The sequence below is a fragment of the Lepidochelys kempii genome, chromosome 9 (genome assembly GCF_965140265.1).
Source record: "Lepidochelys kempii isolate rLepKem1 chromosome 9, rLepKem1.hap2, whole genome shotgun sequence".
Lineage (NCBI taxonomy): Eukaryota > Metazoa > Chordata > Testudines > Cheloniidae > Lepidochelys > Lepidochelys kempii.
This window is the reverse complement of record NC_133264.1, coordinates 26,640,603-26,660,921: the sequence shown is the minus strand read 5'-3', so window position 1 is coordinate 26,660,921 and position 20,319 is coordinate 26,640,603. Positions and strand designations below refer to the sequence as shown.

Below are 20,319 nucleotides of genomic sequence, written 5' to 3'. Positions count from 1 at the left end.
GAAAAACAAAACAATGTAAACCCTTAGAGCTTTCAAGTTCACTCAGTCCTACTTCTTGGTCAGCCAATCACTCAGACAAACAAGGTTGGTTACAATTTGCAGGAGATAATGCTGCCTGCTTCTTGTTTACAATGTCACCTGAAAGTGAGAACAGGTGTTTACATGGCACTGTGGTAGCTGGCATTGCAAGATATTTATGTGCCAGGTGCGCTAAAGATTCCTATGTCCCTTCATGTTTCAACCACCATCCCAGAGGACACGCTTCCATGCAGATGATGGATTCTGCTTGCTAACGATCCAAAGCAGGGCAGACTGACGCATGTTCATTTTCATCATCGGAGTCAGATGCCACCAGCAGAAGGTTCATTTTCTTTTTTGGTGGTTTGGGTTCTGTAGTTTCCACATCTTTTAAGACTTCTAAAAGCATGCTCCACACTCGTCCCTCTCAGATTTTAAACGGCGCTTCAGAGTCTTAAACCTTGGGTTAAATGGTGTAGCTATTTTTAGAAATCTCACATTGTTACCTCCTTCTATGACAGGTGAATCCGATGAAGTGAGCTGTAGCTCACGAAAGCTCATGCTCAGATAAATTGGTGGCTCTAAGGTGCCACAAGTACACCTCCTTCTATGCGTTTCATCAGATCTGCTGTGGAAGTGTTCTTAAAACAAACATGTGCTGGGTCATTATCCGAGACTGCTATAACATGAAATCTATGTAGAATGCAGGTAAAACAGAGCAGGAGACATACAATTCCTCCCCACCCCCCAAGGAGTACAGTCACAAATTTAATGCGTTGTGGGTTTTTTTTTTTTTTTGAATGAACATCATCAGCATGGAAGCATGTCCTCTGGAATGGTGGCCGAAGCGTGGAAGGAGCATACGAATGTTTAGAATATCTGGCATGTAAATACCTTGCAACGCCAGCTACAAAAGTGCCATGTGAACGCCAGTTCTCACTTTCAGGTGACATTATAAATAAGAAGCAGGCAGCAGTATCTCCCGTCAATGTAAACAAACTTGTTTGTCTTAGGGATTGGCAGAATAAGAAGTAGGACTGAGTGGACTTGTAGGCTCTAAAGTTTTACATTGTTTTGTTTTTGAGTGCAGTTACGTAACCAAAAAAAAATTGGCATTTGTAAATTACGCTTTCATGATAAAGAGATTGGACTTCAGTACATGTATGAGGTGAATTAAAAATACTGTTTCTTTTGATTATTATTTTTACAGTGCATATATTTGTAATAAAAAATAATAATATAAAGTGAGCACCGTGCGGTTTGTATTCTGTGTTGTAATTTAAATTAATATTGAAAATGTAGAAAAACATTCAAAAATATTTAATACATTTCAATTGGTATTCTATTATTATAAGTGCAATTAATCATGATTAATTTTTTCGAGTTAATCGCATGAATTAACTGCGATTAATTGACAGCCCTAGTTCTTATCTATCTTTCAGCACTTGCACTTCCAGTTCTGCATTCTTGTTTTAAATACCTTGCTTTCCCCACCCACTTCTCTTTCCCTCTAACTTTCTCTTTTGTTTTTTTTCCTTCCAGAAATGACTAAGCTTCCTGTTATTCCACTCCGTCAATTTTTCCCCCAATATTATTTTCATGTTGAGCAATATTTATTTGCCAGCAGCTTCCTTTGGAGTTTTCCTACTCTGTCTCCATTGTATTTCTGTTTTTTTGCCAATTACTTTTTATTATTAGCAGACATTATGTCCATGCCTATGTTACTCAATTGAGCTCATGTCCCAAAGTGAAGAAGAAAAATAATAATCTGAAATTATTTTTCTCATAAATTCATAGTCTCCCAGAAAAGACTGTCAGAGGGTGTTTTCAGAAAACTCAACTTTCAGTCTCCTGAAGATATTACACTTTGCATTTTAATATAACAGATCTTTCATTGTCACTGTTTTATATACTCTGTCTTCAGTGGGATTACTCAGATGTGTAAAGTTACTTGTGTGTAATAGTTTGCTGGACCTGGCCCCCAGAATACAACTATGTAGTTTCTACTGTTCATTCTGAACTTGCTGTTTTCAGCGTTAACCATCTTCAGGACTTTACAGAAGTCTGTGTGTTGCTAGACTTTTTTTTTTTTCTTCTCCTCGCTGCACTACTGACTTTGTGCGGAAATTAACACCTTTTAGCCTCTTAAATTATCATAAAACCTTGGTATTTAGTAGAATCCTCATCACAACTATAGATTAGAGTTAGCTTTCTGAAATGTAGAGCTGATCACAAGAGATTAAAATTAAGAATTTAATCACCACAAGCACTTCTTTCCTAAAAGCAAGAATGAAAGCCTCCTCTGCACACACAAGATCTCAATCCTAAAAGCTCAGAGAATTCACTCAAGCTTTTTCCACACTGGAAAATGTGCTAAGGATAAAATTTTTCTTGAAATAATCCAGCTCTAGTTGAAATCAATGACAAAATTCCACATTGTTAAAAGGGAGAAAGACCATCAAGGACAAACTACAAAAAACAAAGCAATAATCAAGATACTGTTGATGAACTGTAGTGGTCAGAAAAAAAACCCAGAGAAACATATGTAGCTAGAATTGAAACACATAATTTGAACTATGTGTACCTCTGTGTGGCATTAATGAACCTGTGTGAAACTCAGCGTGTCTTCATGTGGTTGTGTATCCCATAAATTCTGCTTTAAGTTTGGGGTTTCAGCAAGCCCCAAAACTCAAAGAAACATCTGAATTTCCAGCTGGTTTGCATCAAAATCAGATGTAATATAATGATTTTGGAGGTGTGGTTTTGTTGTAGAACCAGAAATAGGCCCACGGTTCAAAACCCATTTTGTAATAAAACTCTAAATCATATTGAGTTTGATTTATTTGGGAACATTTTGGGAACATAAAATATCTTCCAAAATATTCGTACACTCTTCTAAAATACATACAGTATAGGAGAACAGTATGTGCACAGAAAATATAAACATAGCACAAATGTATGCATATAGAGAAAAGGAGCCAGATTATCAGCCCCACTCTAGCATCCCAAAGCCAACTCATTCCAGCAGCTCAAAAACGAGCTTAACTAACCCCTCTTTTGGGGAATCCTCGGGATGGTGTATACCTGCCATAGAGGCTGCTATATACCACTCCCCTCCCAACGGAAGGGTTGTGATCAGGATAAAGGACCTGTGGTTGGAGCGTCTCTATGCAGCCATGGGCAGTCAATACAAGTTAGAGCAGCCAGCCTTAGTGCAGATCAGTTAAAGAATCCTGATGCCAAAAATGTGTTGTAAAGCCACCTTTACCCTCCTTCTGCTTCTGGTCTTGTGAACAGTGTTCATCCCTAGATTTAGCAGATTTGCTGATAGTCTCTGGAGAGCTGGCTGGTCACATGGTGCTGGCTGCCCTCGTTTCCAGCTGCTCCTGTTGATGACCAGGCTACTCACTGCAACAAAGAATTGTGGAGCGCTGTAAACAAGGAGCAGGATCCAGCCTAGCCATCTCTGATAGAGGCAATTGCTACATAAGAAGAGAATAGGAAACAGGAGATGCTCTGGACCAGTGGGAGTACAGCTGCCAGCCAGGAGTGGGATAAGACTGTCCAGGGGTGGAAGGAATTAGGTAGCCAGGCAGGCTGAGTAAATGGAGAAGAATACCAGATAGCTGAACAGCGTGTCAAGGAAAACGGGTTCAAAGGGGAAGGAACATATGTGCAAGGGGAAGTAAGGAGAAGATGACCAGTTGGTAATGAAACATGTGCAAGAGAACAGGTGGGAGAGCAGAAGAGGTGAGAGAGAGCAGGATGAAATGCAGAGCATTGCGTTAACAACAGATGCATGTTTAACGTGTTTAAAACATTTTGTATTCCTTGTAATCCATTGATATGGTTGCCACAGGGAAGTTATGGGAGGGGATGTGGTCCGTGCTATGAAAAAATTTGAGAAACCCTGGTCAGGGTAAAAGTACAAATGCCTGGTGAAAAGTACATATTAGATGGTCAAAGCAAAGTACAACCAGGAACTGATAATGTTTTTATGTACAAAAGAAAAAACCTTGTGTCTCTGCCTGTAAAAAAGACCTGAGCATATTTTGATTTAGCTTTAAGGTCACTAGCACAAATCTGACCTAGATTGGTAGTGACTGAAAGTTGATACTGTCTGATAGCTGGGTTCCATGTACAATGAACTGGTAGCCCAGTCCAGTTCTGTCTGATAACAAAATCAGCTACAGCCTTAATCGGCCTCAACTGGCCATCTCAGCAAAGAGGCTGAAGACTGAACTGGGCATGGAGACTAGTGGTGGAGCTTGCTGATGTTGTCCCTTCACCAGAGGGGATTACTCTCCAGAGCTTAATCGAGCCAAGATTTGGCAAAGAATCTAAGCACATGCCTATCTTTAAGCCTGTGAGTTCCATTGACTTCAATAAGTCTGCATCCACACTTAAAATTAGGCATGTGTTTAGGTACCTTACTCACTTAGAGTCTCTATGCACACAAACTCCTGTTGATACCAGGGGAGGTTTCATTCACGTAGGTGGAAGAGCCTCCCTAATCAAATTTACAGTTAATTACTTTGTAAAAGCAAATGTGCCTTCCATTCCGAATGTATGTTTTCACTAAAATCAGCAACAGCAAATAACCTAAGTAAAACAGAGCTGTCTAGGGTATAAATATAACACACAGGGGAAGAATCAACAAGTTATTTTTGTATATTAGGGATGACCATGCATAAATGACTCGTGGCTCTGCTTTGCTCTGCTACTTATGACTTACGCAGTCATCCCCAGCACATAAAAATAACTTTTTTATGCTCCCCATTTTGTGCAATCTGCATTACAAGATAATTATTTTCTATCACAAATGTTATTTTGCTTGTTTATATCTTACTAACTAAATTAACATGGTTATCATGATAAGACTTTTAAACTGTGCTGTCACTGCATAGTGACCTGTGCCACATGACAGAACCGGCTCTAGAAAGAATTCTTCAAATCAGCTAGGAAGTTCCATAGACTTAATGGAGAGAATCACATTTGAGCACTGTTGAACCGCTGGAATCTAGTACTGTCTTCCAGTTGATTGGACTGTCTGCTCTCTAAAAGGAAATGCTCCAAATCATTGTTTTCAGCAACGTGCTTAAGCAAGTAGTTAATAATATGGACAATAAAAGTTAGAATAATATTACAACTTTTAGAATAAGCAGGATAACGTAAATGTTGAAAGTGTGCCTCCTTGGAGTTAACCCAGTCTGGGGTTTACGTTACACAGCTGATGTTCATTCACCCACACCCACCAATAAATTCGAAATGTATTGATATGTATTTGATGCATAATTAACTATGTCATGCCATTTCAGTGAAGCTAATGGGTGTGGTTGGTACTCAGCGCTTCTGAAAATCAGCCCACTTATTTAGGACCTTAACTGAAAATCTTAACCTGAATTCATTGACTGTGAATGGCTATAGTAATATTTAAAAATCCAGCCTATCAGTTAAACAAAAGGAAAATCCCATAGGAGAAGTCTTGTAGAATTTAATAGCAAATTAGATCTTTCTTAGATAATTTTTAAATTAACCTACAGAATTTAATAGATTATTTGTCATAGCTAATTTCAATGGCATGATCTTCAGTTTATGTTGGCTTCCTTCCTTTTTGAATTCAATAGGACTTTTTCATAAAGGAAGTCAGTGTTTTAAACTTGTTACTGCTTCTTACATGGAGATCACGTTTCAGATTTAATTTTTATCCATGTTTTGCTTACACAGACATATCTTTCTTAATACTACATTTTCTACATGGCTGCATAAGAGCATTTGCCTGCATATTGTTCGTTGCTAAGCAAGCTAAAATATATGCAGGTGTATAGCTCCATTTTGGCTAGAGTTTGACTGACTGCAGATTTCAAATATGATCAGAGGGAAACACCTCCTTTTGACCATAAAAGGTAATAGCACAAGTCCTTATAATTTGTTATTTGTAAACTTATAAATAGCTGTTCTCTGTATGTATAGTAACCAAGAATGCTTTGGCTAGTATTATGCAAGGAGTTGCCTCCCCAGAGTCTGCTCTCGCTTCTGCTGTTGCTGCTTCCATTTTTGCTGGCCAAGGAAAAGCTGCTGACTTGGCATCCTTTGCAACTGATAGTATTGCAAACATTCAAGACATGAGTAATGGGTGACATCTGGATCTTTACCAGAGCAAGAGGAAGCCGTCTCCTATCTACTGAAGGTAAGGAACAGAGATAGCTAATGGATGTTGGTGAGTGGCTAGGGCTTATTGAATAATAGGTTGGGGAAAATATCCAGACTCTGTGGAACGGCTTTTAGGGCAGAGTCAGGTGGAAGGAAGGAAGTCAAAACAACATCCTTTAGGCTTACAATTCTACCTTCCTTTAGAGTGCCCTAACTGATGTTACACAATCCCATCTGGGACAATTTTAATTACATTTAGGCAAACTGGGTGAAATCCTAGTCCCAGAAGTTTTTGACTGACATCAACAGGAGTGTTGTCATACTTCAGTAAGGCCAGAATTTTACCCGCTGTCTTTATTCTTCACATAGTTTACAGTAAGTTGCCCAGTCTGTATTTTCTGGGTTTTTTTTCATTTAAACAAGTTATGTTCTAATACCCTGAGACTATGTTGTCATAACCTTACTCACTACAATTAGAGCTGTACTACTTAACTAGTCCCCTTGAAATCAGTGGGACTATTTGAAAAGTGTTGACCTCTTTATGGTGAGTGAAGGTTGCAGACTCTGGCCCGTAGGCATGCTCTCCCATCCTCATCCTTTTCTTTCTTTCTTTCTTTCTTTCTTTCTTTCTTTCTTTCTTTCTTTCTCCTCCATCTAGCATCTTCCCTTCCCCCTCACTTTTCTTGTGTTTTGCTGTCTTGCACATTCTTTCAATCCTTCACTCATCCATGTCTATCATTCCTTTCGTCCCGCTCTGGTCTTCTCTATCCACATCAGTCCTTCCATCCTTTTTGTCTTGTTTTTTTTCCCCCTTCACCATTTCCTCTGTAATTTCGTCAGCTTAGTGATTAGTTCTTCATAGGAAAAAAAAAAGCTAACAGGTTCAGGAGGCTTCAACAATTGTGGAACCAGATCTAGCTCCCTGCATTATCACTAGCTTTCTCTGCCTCCTCTCAAGTTTCTCTCTCACACACTCTCTTGCCCAGAAAAAAATCACACTGACCAGCCTCTCCTCCCAGCCAAAAACATCCATTTTTCCTTTTCTCTTGTTGGGAGTGGGTGTGTGGGGGAGAGGGGAGCAGTTAAATAGAGTCTTACTCAGGCTGCCCACAGGGTTCCTAAACGGAAGAAACAGGAGGAAGCATTGCATGCCTGTGCCTTTTGCTTCACAGCTATTTCACAACCATGGTTTGTGTCTTAGACCTGGGAATAAGCTGGAAGTGTTGGTGAGTGTGTGTTGCTCACCAAATTATTCTGTTAGTACATAACAAGCCAGAATTGGGGAATACTTCCCACGCTTTTTTATGATTTATAATTGATATATTTGTGATGATGCCTAGAGGCTGTGCTGAGCACTATACACGCACTTACCAAAAAAACAATCCTTGCCCCCAAACAAAAGCTTACAAAATCTAAATAATTTTAGCCATGTGTGTGTGTGTGTGTAAAATGAAGAACCAAAAGAATTGTTTGCCCCACAAAAAACTGGTAGATAGTGAAATCTTTTCATTTATTTTATCTGAAAAGTTTCAGAGTAGCAGCCGTGTTAATCTGTATCCGCAAAAAGAAAAGGAGGACTTGTGGCACCTTGAGAATTCTTACACATGATATACTTAGATAACCTGTTCTTCAGTTTTTTTCTAAAATGTATTTATTCAATACTTTAAGTAAAATCCAATCTTATCCAAGAATTGCAGTACTGAGCAAATCTGTCTTTGAGCCTTAACACCACTGTGGAACATGAAACTCCAACAGTGTGCATGCACACACCCACATAAAAGAGGCTAGAGCCATGTTATTGTTTCATGTGCAGTAGGAAGGACACAAAAGAAGAACAATGTTTGGCCACAGAGAGCTTTCTTCTCTTGCACATTACAGGAGGAATGCAAGTCCAGTTTTCTGACAGCGTAGTCTTTTTTCTTTTTACTATTGCCATTGGATTCTGTGTTCAAAACCATAGAATTAAGCTTTTTTTAAAATCAAATGAGAAAAATTAAAAGAAGTCAAGGGGATTTATTATAAAGCTCCATAGTCAGCAGCATTTTTTTTCAGTATAAAATGAAGGGGAAAGGCTTCAGAGACACATTACAAGCTTCTGCTGATGTTGCAGCAATGAAATATGACTTTAAAACAAAACGTGACTAATATATGGACAACTATGGGCTTTAATCGCAAGAGTAATTCTATCTCATATGTTCACACTACTAGTTTCTTTGACTTCAGTTGATCTACTGGTGTGAATAAGGCTTGCAGAGCTGGATTCACAATGGACCTTGAATATAGAGGGACCTTAGTTAGTTATCCAATTATAGTGCCATGTGAGTGTGTGTACAAAATTGCAAGTGCACAATTAGATAACCTATTTTAACACACAGCCCACTTGACTGTTCCTCAAGTGTTTTGTCTATAGCAAACTGAGTACTTTTAACTACAGCAGTTCTACTAAATAGACATTTACAGGTGTAAATAGATCCATATGAAATAAAAAGAACATCAGCTGCTCTCGGGTTTTCTGAAGTGCTGCAACCTACAAAACAGTGAATTCTGGGCCCACCGTGCAAATGCTGCAGGGATACTACAGAATCTATAAAAATTGTTACATAAATTTCTTATCTTTGCAACTGAAATGGACAGTGAAGTTACTACTGACTCCAATAGGATCCCACTTACCGTTCTGCAAAGTAAAGCAACTTATGTAACAGTTAATCCTTTTTATGGTACTTTTTATATAATCCATTGTTCAATCTGATGTATGATTGTGCGTGGAAGAGTTTTAGATATCACAAAACTGCTTACATTAAGTTTTCCAGTGGCAGAGCTAGTGTGGTGTTACCTACATTTCAGTTTACATCATTCCTTTTCACCTGGAATTGCTTTGTTCTTTCCTCAGTGACTGTCTTGAATTAATTTAATTAGCATGTTCATTGTTCAGACAGCTGTGGTAGAAATCACTGTGGGCTAAAATGTTCTGTTGGATCTGTGGAGCTCCTTTTGAAGTCAGTGGGAGACGCACACCCATATTGGAGTAAAATGTGACCAATTAACATTCACTGTTGCTGTTAAATACCTCTTTCTTGATCTGGCATCTTTGGAAATAAGTTCTAATGCTGTCTTTTTCAGAACTAGATATTTATGTTTTGGGCAAAAACAGAATTGCTCTGACCCACCCAAGTTGTAGGAGACCCATAGGAGATTTAACAGGGTTTTACACAATTCAAATTAACAGAGGAACTTTAAACCAGTTTTTATTTATAGATCCATAAAATATACCCAGTACAACATCTCCAGTGCATCTTCGCTATCTAACGTAACATAACATATGCCTCTTAACACCCAAAGTCAAAAAGCCAATATTTGCAGTGCATCTCCTGGTTTCTTTAATCAAAGCATGGCAGACCTGTGTGATCAATGTCTGCTTTGTCCCTGATAAATTTTAAACAAGTGACTAACTTATAAAATACTGAATAAAGTTTGTTTGCTCCTAATACAACAACAGTAAGGACCAAAGGATAAAACAGTGGAAAACCCAGTGTGATACAGTTCATTTTGCAACATGATGTATTCCTTAACGTACACGCATGGGCCATGATTCTAATATTTATACCAACTAGCTGAACTGTTCATTCGGGTAAGTAGAAGGTATACATTAAATTGATATCAGCTCATGTAAAGTCTGATGCATGGTGAACTGATTCTGCTAAACTATCTGGGAGTGCTGCATTGTTAAAAGCTATGCTGCATAATTCTTAGGACCTAGTAATGTATACAGATCTACAAAGGACTTAGAAATCTGAAGTAGATCTCTCTGGCTCACTCTTTAAGATGTTCATTACTGTGAGGTATCTGGTCGTTTAGGGTGAAATCCTGCACCCATGGATGTCAAGGGGAGGTTTGCTGACTTCAGTAGAGTCAGGATTTCACCACCAGTGCTTAGAGATTTGTATCCCCTTACCTCAAAAACAACAAAAATACTCAGCAGAATATTTTCCTTCATTTATTACAACATCTAGAAGACTCAGACTTTTTGTTTTCCTTCTGGTAATTTTAATTTGTGTTTAATTTGTGAATCAACCAAAATGTGAAATTTAGTTGGCTACGTATGAGATATACCTTCTAAAGAGAATGTGGGGACTGAGTATGTATTGTAGTACCATAACAATATACATATGCAAAATCAGTGCTTAACATGAAATAGTATCCACATGTCTTGGTTGATTTGGCTGTCTCATCACAAGGCACAAATCAACTCCCCATTCAGAATTCTAGCTCGTGAATACTGTGTCAACTGCCAGTTTTCATCCTATATGTTTTTAGTCACTAATGGATAATATAAGACTGGCTATATTACTGAGACACCTTCCTATCTGATATGGGGTCATCTGTAGCTGTCAGCAGCTGAACTGTGTACTCACAATATGTGAAATTTGTATACTTCCTCAATTCCTTTCCACTTGCCAAGTGTTTCTTTTTCTTCTGTCTTTACTTAAACAAACATTTAGCTATGTTAATGGTCTCATATCGTTGTCTAAGACAGAGCTCATGACAGTTCGCTTTGGCTAAAATCCTCCGAGTTGCTGGGATGGGAGCTGAGCAAATGCACTGCGGGAGCTAAGGATAAAAGTAATCCATTTTCCCAGGCTGCAGAGTATCATCTGAGGTGCAGGGTGGAGCCTCCTCCTTTAGCTGGAGTAGGCTCCATGGCATACCCATACCCTGAGTGGAGAACTGGAGGGTTTGTACAGCAGCTGCTGCCATGCAGGAAGCCCACATATAGCTGAGCCAGGCCAGGTGTGCATGTTACCTATGTGTATCCCCATCAAGCTCTGACCTCCTCCTCCTTGCTCAGCAGAACAGCATTGGCCCTACTCCTTGGGGAGTAGAGGTGAGAGCTGGATTTTGGCTTTAGTGAAATAGTCAAAGCTTCATAATTAAGAGAAAAAAATGGCACACTGCACTATAAGGTAGATTCATGATTTCTGTCTGTCTCTTTGATTGGTACTTGATACTGATCATCAGAATGTTAATTATTAACAAAGTGAAGTCATTCATTACTGGAAATCTGAAACATCTGTCTGGCTTCTATAGTTCATCAGCCCAGGTTCTCTGTTTACTTCTCCCCCACAGTATGTGATATCTCTGAACTGTTACTTAACTTTGATAACTTATTTCGTGATGCATAGCCCTTTTCTGCCAATAAGGCACAAAGGGTCAGATTCTACTTTCAGATTCTACTTTCTACAATCCCAGTCACTGTAGTGGAGCTGCACAGGTGTAAATTAGATCAGAATTTGGTTTTGATCTTCGGGCTCAAATGTGCCATGAGGTCACAGCCCCATGCTGGGGACAGTGACAAAGTGAATTGCTGAAGCGTTAGCTCAAAGAAGCCTAAGGCATGGAGTTCCCAGGAGGCAAAGTCACCTCACCAACTTTCAGAACGCATGTACTTTCCTCAGAACCCTGTCTGCTCCCTGCCCTTCCCCACTCAAATAGCACAGCTAGCCAGAAGGAGTCCATCTGTTTAAAGGAATTCTGGGACTGCCGTGGTGCCCAGCCCCTCTCTGCTACATAAAGGGGGGGAAATATTCCTTTTGCCCTCCCCAGTGATATACCTGCTGCAGGGGCTGACTTCCTTGGGTTTTGCAAATCTGTCAGCTAAATCCAATGGAAAATCTTACATTGAGATACAATGTGTGGGTTTGTAACACTCTCTGAGCAACTCAGATCCCAATATCAAAAAATGGATTATCATGGTCTATAAGTGTAATATCTGTGATAGATGACATTGTGAATTTATATTTTGCTTAGCTTTTTCAGATAAGCACCTGGAAGCCAAAATAAAAATAATTGCTGGCACATTTTTAAAGTGTAAGGAGAAGTTGTATTATATGCTGGAGGAACCAGCTAGGGGCGGAGCTCTTCTTGACCTGCTGCTCACAAACTGGAAAGATTTAGTAGGGGAAGCAAAAGTGGATGGGAACCTGGGAGGCAGCGACCATGAGATGGTCGAGTTCAGGATCCTGACACAAGGAAGAAAGGAAAGCAGCAGAATACGGACCCTGTACTTCAGAAAAGCAGACTTTGACTCCCTCAGGGAACTGATGGGCAAGATCCCCTGGGAGAATAACATGAGGGGGAAAGGAGTCCAGGAGAGCTGGCTGTATTTTAAAGAATCCTTATTGAGGTTACAGGGACAAACCATCCCGAAGTGTAGAAAGAATAGTAAATATGGCAGGCGACCAGCTTGGCTTCACAGTGAAATCCTTGCTGATCTTAAACACAAAAAAGAAGCTTACAAGAAGTGGAAGATTGGACAAATGACCAGGGATGAGTATAAAAATATTGCTCGGGCATGCAGGAGTGAAATCAGGAAGGCTAAATCACACCTGGAGTTGAAGCTAGCGAGAGATGTTAAGAGTAACAAGAAGGGTTTCTTCAGGTATGTTAGCAACAAGAAGAAAGCCAAGGAAAGTGTGGGCTCCTTACTGAGTGAGGGAGGCAACCTAGTGACAGAGGATGTGGAAAAAGCTAATGTACTCAATGCTTTATTTGCCTCTGTCTTCACGAACAAGGTCAGCTCCCAGACTACTGCACTGGGCAGCACAGCATGGGGAGGACGTGGCCAGCCCTCTGTGAAGAAAGAAGTGGTTCGGGACTATTTAGAAAAGCTGTCCATGGGGCCGGATGCGTTGCATCCGAGAGTGCTAAAGGAATTGGCGGATGTGATTACAGAGCCATTGGCCATTATCTATGAAAACTCATGGTGATCCGGGGAAGACTGGAAAAAGGCTAATGTAGTGCCCATCTTTAAAAAAGGGAAGAAGGAGGATCCTGGGAACTACAGGCCAATCAGCCTCACCTCAGTCCCTGGAAAAATCATGGAGCAGGTCCTCAAGGAATCAATTCTGAAGCACTTAGAGGAGAGGAAAGTGATCAGGAACAGTCAGCATGGATTCACCAAGGGAAAGTCACGCCTGACTAATCTAATTGCCTTCTATGATGAGATAACTGGTTCTGTGAATGAAGGGAAAGCAGTGGCCGTGTTATTCCTTGACTTTAGCAAAGCTTTTGACACGGTCTCCCACAGTATTCTTGTCAGCAAGTTAAAGAAGTATGGGCTGGATGGATGCACTACAAGGTGGGTAGAAAGTTGGCTAGATTGTCGGGCCCAACAGGTAGTGATCAATGGCTCCATGTCTAGTTGGCAGCCGGTATCTAGTGGAGTGCCCCAAGGGTCGGTCCTGGAGCCGGTTTTGTTCAATATCTTCATTAATGATCTGGAGGATGGTGTGGATTGCACTCTCAGCAAGTTTGCGGTTGACACTAAACTGGGAGGAGTGGTAGATATGCTGGAGGGTAGGGATAGGATACAGAGGGACCTAGACAAATTGGAGAACTGGGCCAAAAGAAATCTGATGAGGTTCAACAAGGACAAGTGCAGAGTCCTGCACTTAGGACGGAAGAATCCAGTGCACCGCTGCAGACTAGGGACCGAATGGCTAGGCAGCAGTTCTGCAGAGAAAGACCTAGGGGTGACAGTGGATGAGAAGCTGGATATGAGTCAACGGTGTGCCCTTGTTGCCAAGAAGGCCAATGGCATTTTGGGGTGTATAAGTAGGGGCATTGCCAGCAGATCGAGGGACGTGATCATTCCCCTCTATTCGACATTGGTGAGGCCTCATCTGGAGTACTGTGTCCAGTTTTGGGCCCCACACTACAAGAAGGATGTGAATAAATTGGAAAGAGTCCAGCGAAGGGCAACAAAAATGATTAGGGGTCTGGAACACATGACTTATGAGGAGAGGCTGAGGGAACTGGGATTGTTTAGTCTACGGAAGAGAAGAACGAAGGGGGATTTGATAGCTGCTTTCAACTACCTGAAAGGTGGATCCAAAGAGGATGGATATAGACTATTCTCAGTGATAGCAGATGACAGGACAAGGAGTAATGGTCTCAAGTTGCAGTGTGGGAGATTTAGGTTGGATATTAGGAAAAACTTTTTCACTAGGAGGGTGGTGAAACACTGGAATGCGTTACCTAGGGAGGTGATGGAATCCCCTTCCTTAGAAGTTTTTAAGGTCAGGCTTGACAAAGCCCTGGCTGGGATGATTTAGTTGGGGATTGGTCCTTCTTTGAGAAGGGGATTGGACTAGATGATCTCCAAAGGTCCCTTCCAACTCTGATATTCTATGGTTCTATATGGCATGCCTCTTAATGAAATGAAAGGTGAATGTGTGAGAGTGAACATGTTGCTCTCTCTGGATTGGTTGCTGCTTCGATAGGATATAAGGATTCTCTACGGTTAATGGAGGTCTTCTTTTAGCTCAAGTGGTAATGTTCTGGTTTTTTTGGAGATTTAGGACTAGGGTTCTAGACCTGCTGGTGGGTGCGGTATATTGCAGAGGTGTAGTAGCCTCTCTATAGTTAAGGGTGAAAGCAGGATTCCATTTTGTACGGCAAGTTTTGGATTTCCTTTTCTAACTTCCATCTCCAACAAAAGAGAACGAAAAGATTAAATCCTTATCCTTTCCGATTTTAAGAGCTGAGTCTCCATGACAATCTATTCTGGAAATTTTGAATAAATTGAGCATGAACTCTTCAAGATTAAAAACCTTAAAATTGGCTCCTTTTTAAAATGCTGGAAAAGTCTCTTATATTTTGGTCTGTCCCTCTGTTTGTCCAACAAAATCATATTGCAGCACAACACTGGAGACCGGTGGATTTTGACATTGTCACATGCAGTAAGCGCTTTCAGGGATGTAAACAATAGAATGTTTAGGGCTAAAGATGGCAGCCCCCTTATCTTGGTGAGGACTCACTGGCACAAGCAGTCCAATTTACTTCAGTGGGACTACTCCACTAAGTGCTCAGCCTGAGAACAATCTTGCCCGTAAGAGATTGCCATTGTTTGAAAACTAGCCATGATTCTCCATCGTTGAAGCTGATGGAAAAAAATAAAAGGCCAAAGAATAATATTCTTTGATAGCCATTACCATTGACAAATTCCTACGCCAGCCAAAGCAAAAGTACTGGACTCCTGTAATGTTTGTACTGGGAAGCGTACAGACAGCCTGATTGCTCAGCAGGGTGGCACCCACAGAGAAGCTGAGCACAATCTAATCTTAGATGAACAAATAATGAAAAGGCAGTTTGAGGCTGATTTGTGTTGGGCCCCTTCCATTTTCCCTTTAAAAAAATATAAAAACTATTTAACACTAAGCAGTGAAAACAGAAGCAGCTGTTTCAAGCTGAAAGCATTTTCTTCTGAACAAAGAAGTTAACTTAGTTATTGAAGTTTCTTCAAGGAGGTGGTGGCACAGTCACACATGTTCCAGTTTAATGCCCTGCAAAAAGTGCTGCAGAAAAGCTCTTGCCCCATCGCATCCAATGAGTTTTAAGCGACTATTTTGATTTCTTTGTCTCTTTCTTTGTCTACTGTTTCTAGTGAAGGACAGTTGAAAGTGAGTTGAAAGCTATTTAAGCACAGAACCCAAATATAACATGAGCATAACTAAAAAGGATACAGACTTTATCAATGATTCATGTGCTCTGCTTTAAGGTAACGTATTATGTAGTATAGTTACAATGGGCTAAATTAATCTCCAAAACCCTGTGCAGTTACGCCAGCATTAATTTGACCAGTGCATCCTACCTAGACCTTTATTTGATGGCTAAGTATCTTGGGGGAAAAAACCCTCCATTTCAGTCAAATCATTTTTTCTGAGCAAACTGAATTGCCTTAATTTAACAGTATAAGTAGAGCCCTGCAAATCCGTGGCTATCCGCTTGAGATCCATGAACCATTTTTGTGGATCAGATGTGTACAGGGCTCTAAGTATAAGCAGACTGTCCTAAAAGGGTTAACATTTTAGCATTGTTGAACGCAGAACACAAGTTGCATGTTAAAGTACAAAAAATGTTTTACAGCATGTTCTGAATAATTATTTAGTTGTTGTATGCCAGTACAAGTGATACCTATTTGGCTATTCTGATGGACATAGAAGCACTGTTTTTCTATTATAATGCCAGAGACACTGTCTATGTTTCAGTCCCCGAGATTTCTCCCCCTTTTCCTCCATATTGGCTGCCTTCAGTTTACTTTCCAAATACAGTATGTGCACTGGAATTAGGTAGCATGTTTTGGATGTTAGTGAAGCAATATGTTTTACTTTATTGTAAAATTTCTAACACATGTGGGTGTTTAGCCACGTGTGTGTTCTTTGTATTCCTAAAAATATACTCAGGTCATGTCATTCTATTTCAGTTCAGCAGTTTAAAATACATAGTGATACCCTGCACTTGGTGGGATTTTATAACAAGTAAAATGTGTTGGATTTATTTTGTCTACTTGGAACTAAAAATGCTAGAAAGCTCTCAAACAGCTGTGAGGAGAAGCACAAGTCATATTTCACTGGAGACTTTAATTCAGTTGAGTAGCACTCTTTTAAAAGTAGGAGATTAAGATTTCTTTTTTTGAAACTGTTTCTTTTTGAAGAGTGAAATTTTGGTAAGAGATAGGTTCCTAATATTGAGCCTGATGGTGAAAGTCTTGTGTGCATGGAATTTCCATTAAATTTAAATGGGAGTTCTGCAAAATGCAGTGTGTGCAGGATCAGATCCATTGTCTAATTGTGTTTGATATTAAATTAATATAATATAAACAATGACTTCTTAGGACACTTTATAAGGACTTTCAGCACATGGCTTATTTTGTAACCAAACTAATCTGAATGAAAGCACCTATTTGTTTTTCCAGGTAAAAAGAACAGTCTGTCTCCTTTAGCCACCTAGATCTATGTACAGGGATTCATTTGAACCTCTGTGCATTTGCTCCACAAAAATTCACACTTCCTCAGTTTCACTTTGAGTTTTAGATTGAAACAATACTAGAATCTCAAAGGCAAGCAAAACTCATTAGAAAGCACCAATTTTCCCTGGTTTGGTGCTGAAATTGTGTGACATTGAATTTCTCCCGGCTTCAGTGTGAGATTCACAAATTGGTTCAGATTTATCTGAATTTGGGCTCAGGTTCACTGGAATCTTTCAAAAATAACAAGGAGTCCGGTGGCACCTTAAAGACTAACAGATTTATTTGGGCATAAGCCTTTGTGGCTAAAAAACCAGTTCTTCAGATGCATGGAATGAAAATTGGTCTGTCATTTTCACTCCATGCATCTGAAGAAGTGTTTTTTTACCCACGAAAGCGTATGCCCAAATAAATCTATTACTCTTCAAGTTGCCACTGGACTCCTTGTTGTTTTTGTGTATACAGACTAACACGGCTACCCCCTGATGCTTGGAATCTTTCGGTGAACTTGAGCTAAATTTCATATTTGTGATATGCCCCAGAACCAACCAAGCGTCACATGCTTTTTGTGTTTTATATCCCAAGTTTCCCACAACTCTATCCTCTCACTCTAGTTATGTCACAGCTGAAGATGAGTTGGGTTTGCAATGTGTTGATAGCTGTGTTGAGAGAGCTTGCACAATACCTACCTTAAGTCATGTCTATTAGCCCTACATTTTTATGAGCACTGAATTCATATAAAACACCCTTTAGCCTACATAGAGAATTTCATAAGATTCTGATACATTATATACTTCTATAAAACTGTATATGTAATTGTTAGGACTATATTGAAATAAATTTGGTCAGTCTAAAATCCTTGGGGGTTGCGGGAGCAGCCTGACTCTTCCAGTACAAATGGGAAGTGTGGTCACTCTGCGTTTGGGGATGTTTATATGGCACGAGGGAGCAGAGGTCTAGCATTACTTAGATATTGTTGCTTTTGTCCTTTTGATCTAGATCCTTAACTTTCAATAACTGGATCATAACGCATCAGAAATGCACATGTGATTCTTGGGTTCGAGAAAAGAAACTTTTCTGACAATTTAACTCTCTTTACTTACAAGCAAACTGTGTATCCTAATCGGCTGCAGCTTTTGACAATAGCCAATTGAAGCTGGCCCTCAGGCAAGAAGTCCCTTCCCTACCCTGCCCTGAACCATTGTACAGTACGATCCCCTACAGAGTTGTGGGGTCAGCTATGCTGATTTCCTGAGGCCAGCACAACTGGTGATTCTGACCGCAGAATTGACTACTCATGCCCAGGCAATGATCCAGTATGGTATATGAGCCTTCAAGTAGTTGCACTTTCCTCATCATGAGTAAATAATGAGGCTTGTACTCTCTGGATGTTAAGCAGGTTTAACCCATTGTTTAACCCATGGCTTTTGCACGAGTTACTTGATTGATCTACCTCTCCAGGTCATGCTCTGTTGACAGCCCTTGGCTGCATCCTCAAACACATGCCTGCCTGGACCTCACACATCCCAAAGCTTTGTCTGTCAGATGCACGTCACTTGGATGGAATAATTCAGTCTGCTATGATACTGACTAACTAGAGGCAAGAACTGGCCACTAGCCTTTTCTGCTGATTGGTTATCTTTCTGCATCTTCCAGGTGCCTGAAGATAACCCTCCAAAATCCTGGGGAGCCAGACAGACCACCCCAACATCATCACAGAGAATACAGCCTAACTCAGTCCAGTATTGCCAACAATGGGTGCTGGAATAGATCTTCAAGCCACCTTAAAAAGCCATTCTTGAAGATGGAGTGGGCCCATAAGACTGTACCCAGTCTATTAGGAGAGCCAAGGGTTGTGCTCATTTCACAGCCAACAAACCCTTCTACTAAGGGTTGAGATGAGCACAAGACATCCTCTATTGCAGGATGTCACAGAGTCCCATGTTCTTCTGGCTGGCCAATTATCTGACACTGTAGCGGCAGATTCAAATGCTGTCTGCTTGGAGAGTGGGAAGAGGCTACCACAGAGGCAGTAGGGAAGGAAAAGGCTGAAGAACATAAACTGACCAGCAGTGTAGCACAGGTCTGGCAGGGTACTACTGTTTCTATGTCATTCATTGACCCTATAGAAAATACATCGGAAGATCATGAAACTATAACTAAAGACCATGACCAAACTCCCACTGAATTCACTGGGGCCAGTATTTCACCCTATAATTGTATTTACAGTACATGGCAAGGGGGAATAATAATAAGCATTTATGTAGTGCTTTATAACAAGTTAACTAATGTAAAGCTTACTCGGATCAAAGTCCTAGTATTAGAATGCCAAAACTCAGGGCAGGCACTGCTGTTATGCAGCAGATAAAAGTGATCATTTTAGTTGTTCCCTGTTGATGCATATTAAAATCATCTCCTTTTCCCCCTACAAGAGTCTGCCTGTTCACAAAAACAATTGCTCCTGCCAGCTGAGATGTGCCATCTGCATCGAAGTGCAGAGTTGTGACCGTTTGCATTGGGTGAAAGATTCTTTCAAATTCTGAGTGAGATTTTATATTGCTTTGTTGGAAAACACCACAGAACCATTCAAAACAGGCTTGAGATACTTACAACAGCTGACTTGAAATTAGAGTATGTTGAGTGGAACTTTACTCCAAATGAGTGAAACCTGCAGGTATGCTACATGTTAAGGGCCTGACCCTACCAGGAGCTGAACACCTCCTGTGAGGTGCTGAGAGACCTCAACTTCCATTAATTTCAGTGGGAATTGTGGAAGCATCCACTAGGCAGAGTAATTAGGCTGCTGGCCTAATCCAAAACTCACTGAGGTTAACAGGAGTCTCCATTATTTTTAATTAGCTTTGGATCAGGTCCTAAATGTGTTCTATGTGGTTTTGTTCTTTTATATGGGAAGTGCAGTTCCAGTGGTTCCAATACTAAAATTAAATGTTTTGCACCCTCCTTCCAAGTTAACTTGGTATGCCTCTGCTCAGAGCAAGGTGCTACAGGACAAAACAGTCCATTTTGTGGGTAACTGGTGACAGGAGTGATAGGAGTGGCTGCAAAAGTGATTCTGAACCTATGCAAAAGGCTCACTTCCATTTTTACCTATGAATTTTTAACTGTCAGAAATGCCCATTTAGGAAAAGCATTTGCCTGAGAGTGGAATGTTGCCAGGAGCAGGAAATCAGAGAGCACAGAAGAAAGGAAGTGCAAAAGCCAAAGTAGCAATGGGTGAGAATTTAGAGTCCAATCCTGCCAGATGCTGTGTGCCTGGTGCAAAGTGTTGAGCCTCCTCAACTTTCATTGCCAGCACCTTGCAATAGGATTGGGCCCCAGGATAG

General features: G+C 40.4%; 1 protein-coding gene across 22 annotated transcripts in view; it reads left to right on the top strand.

Moving 5' to 3' along the window:
- MBNL1 (muscleblind like splicing regulator 1) overlaps positions 1-20,319 on the top strand; it is a 199,527-nt gene that overhangs the window by 82,862 nt on the left and 96,346 nt on the right. Inside the window, exon 2 of one of the 22 annotated variants that reach the window (XM_073359645.1) lies at positions 6,125-6,208. The exons of 19 other annotated variants lie outside the window; for them this stretch is intronic. The gene's annotated coding sequence lies outside the window, so the exon portion shown is untranslated. Of the gene's footprint in view, positions 1-5,745; positions 5,925-6,118; positions 6,209-20,319 lie in introns of those variants that run through there. 2 more of the 22 variants (XM_073359660.1, XM_073359659.1) reach the window with 2 other exon arrangements.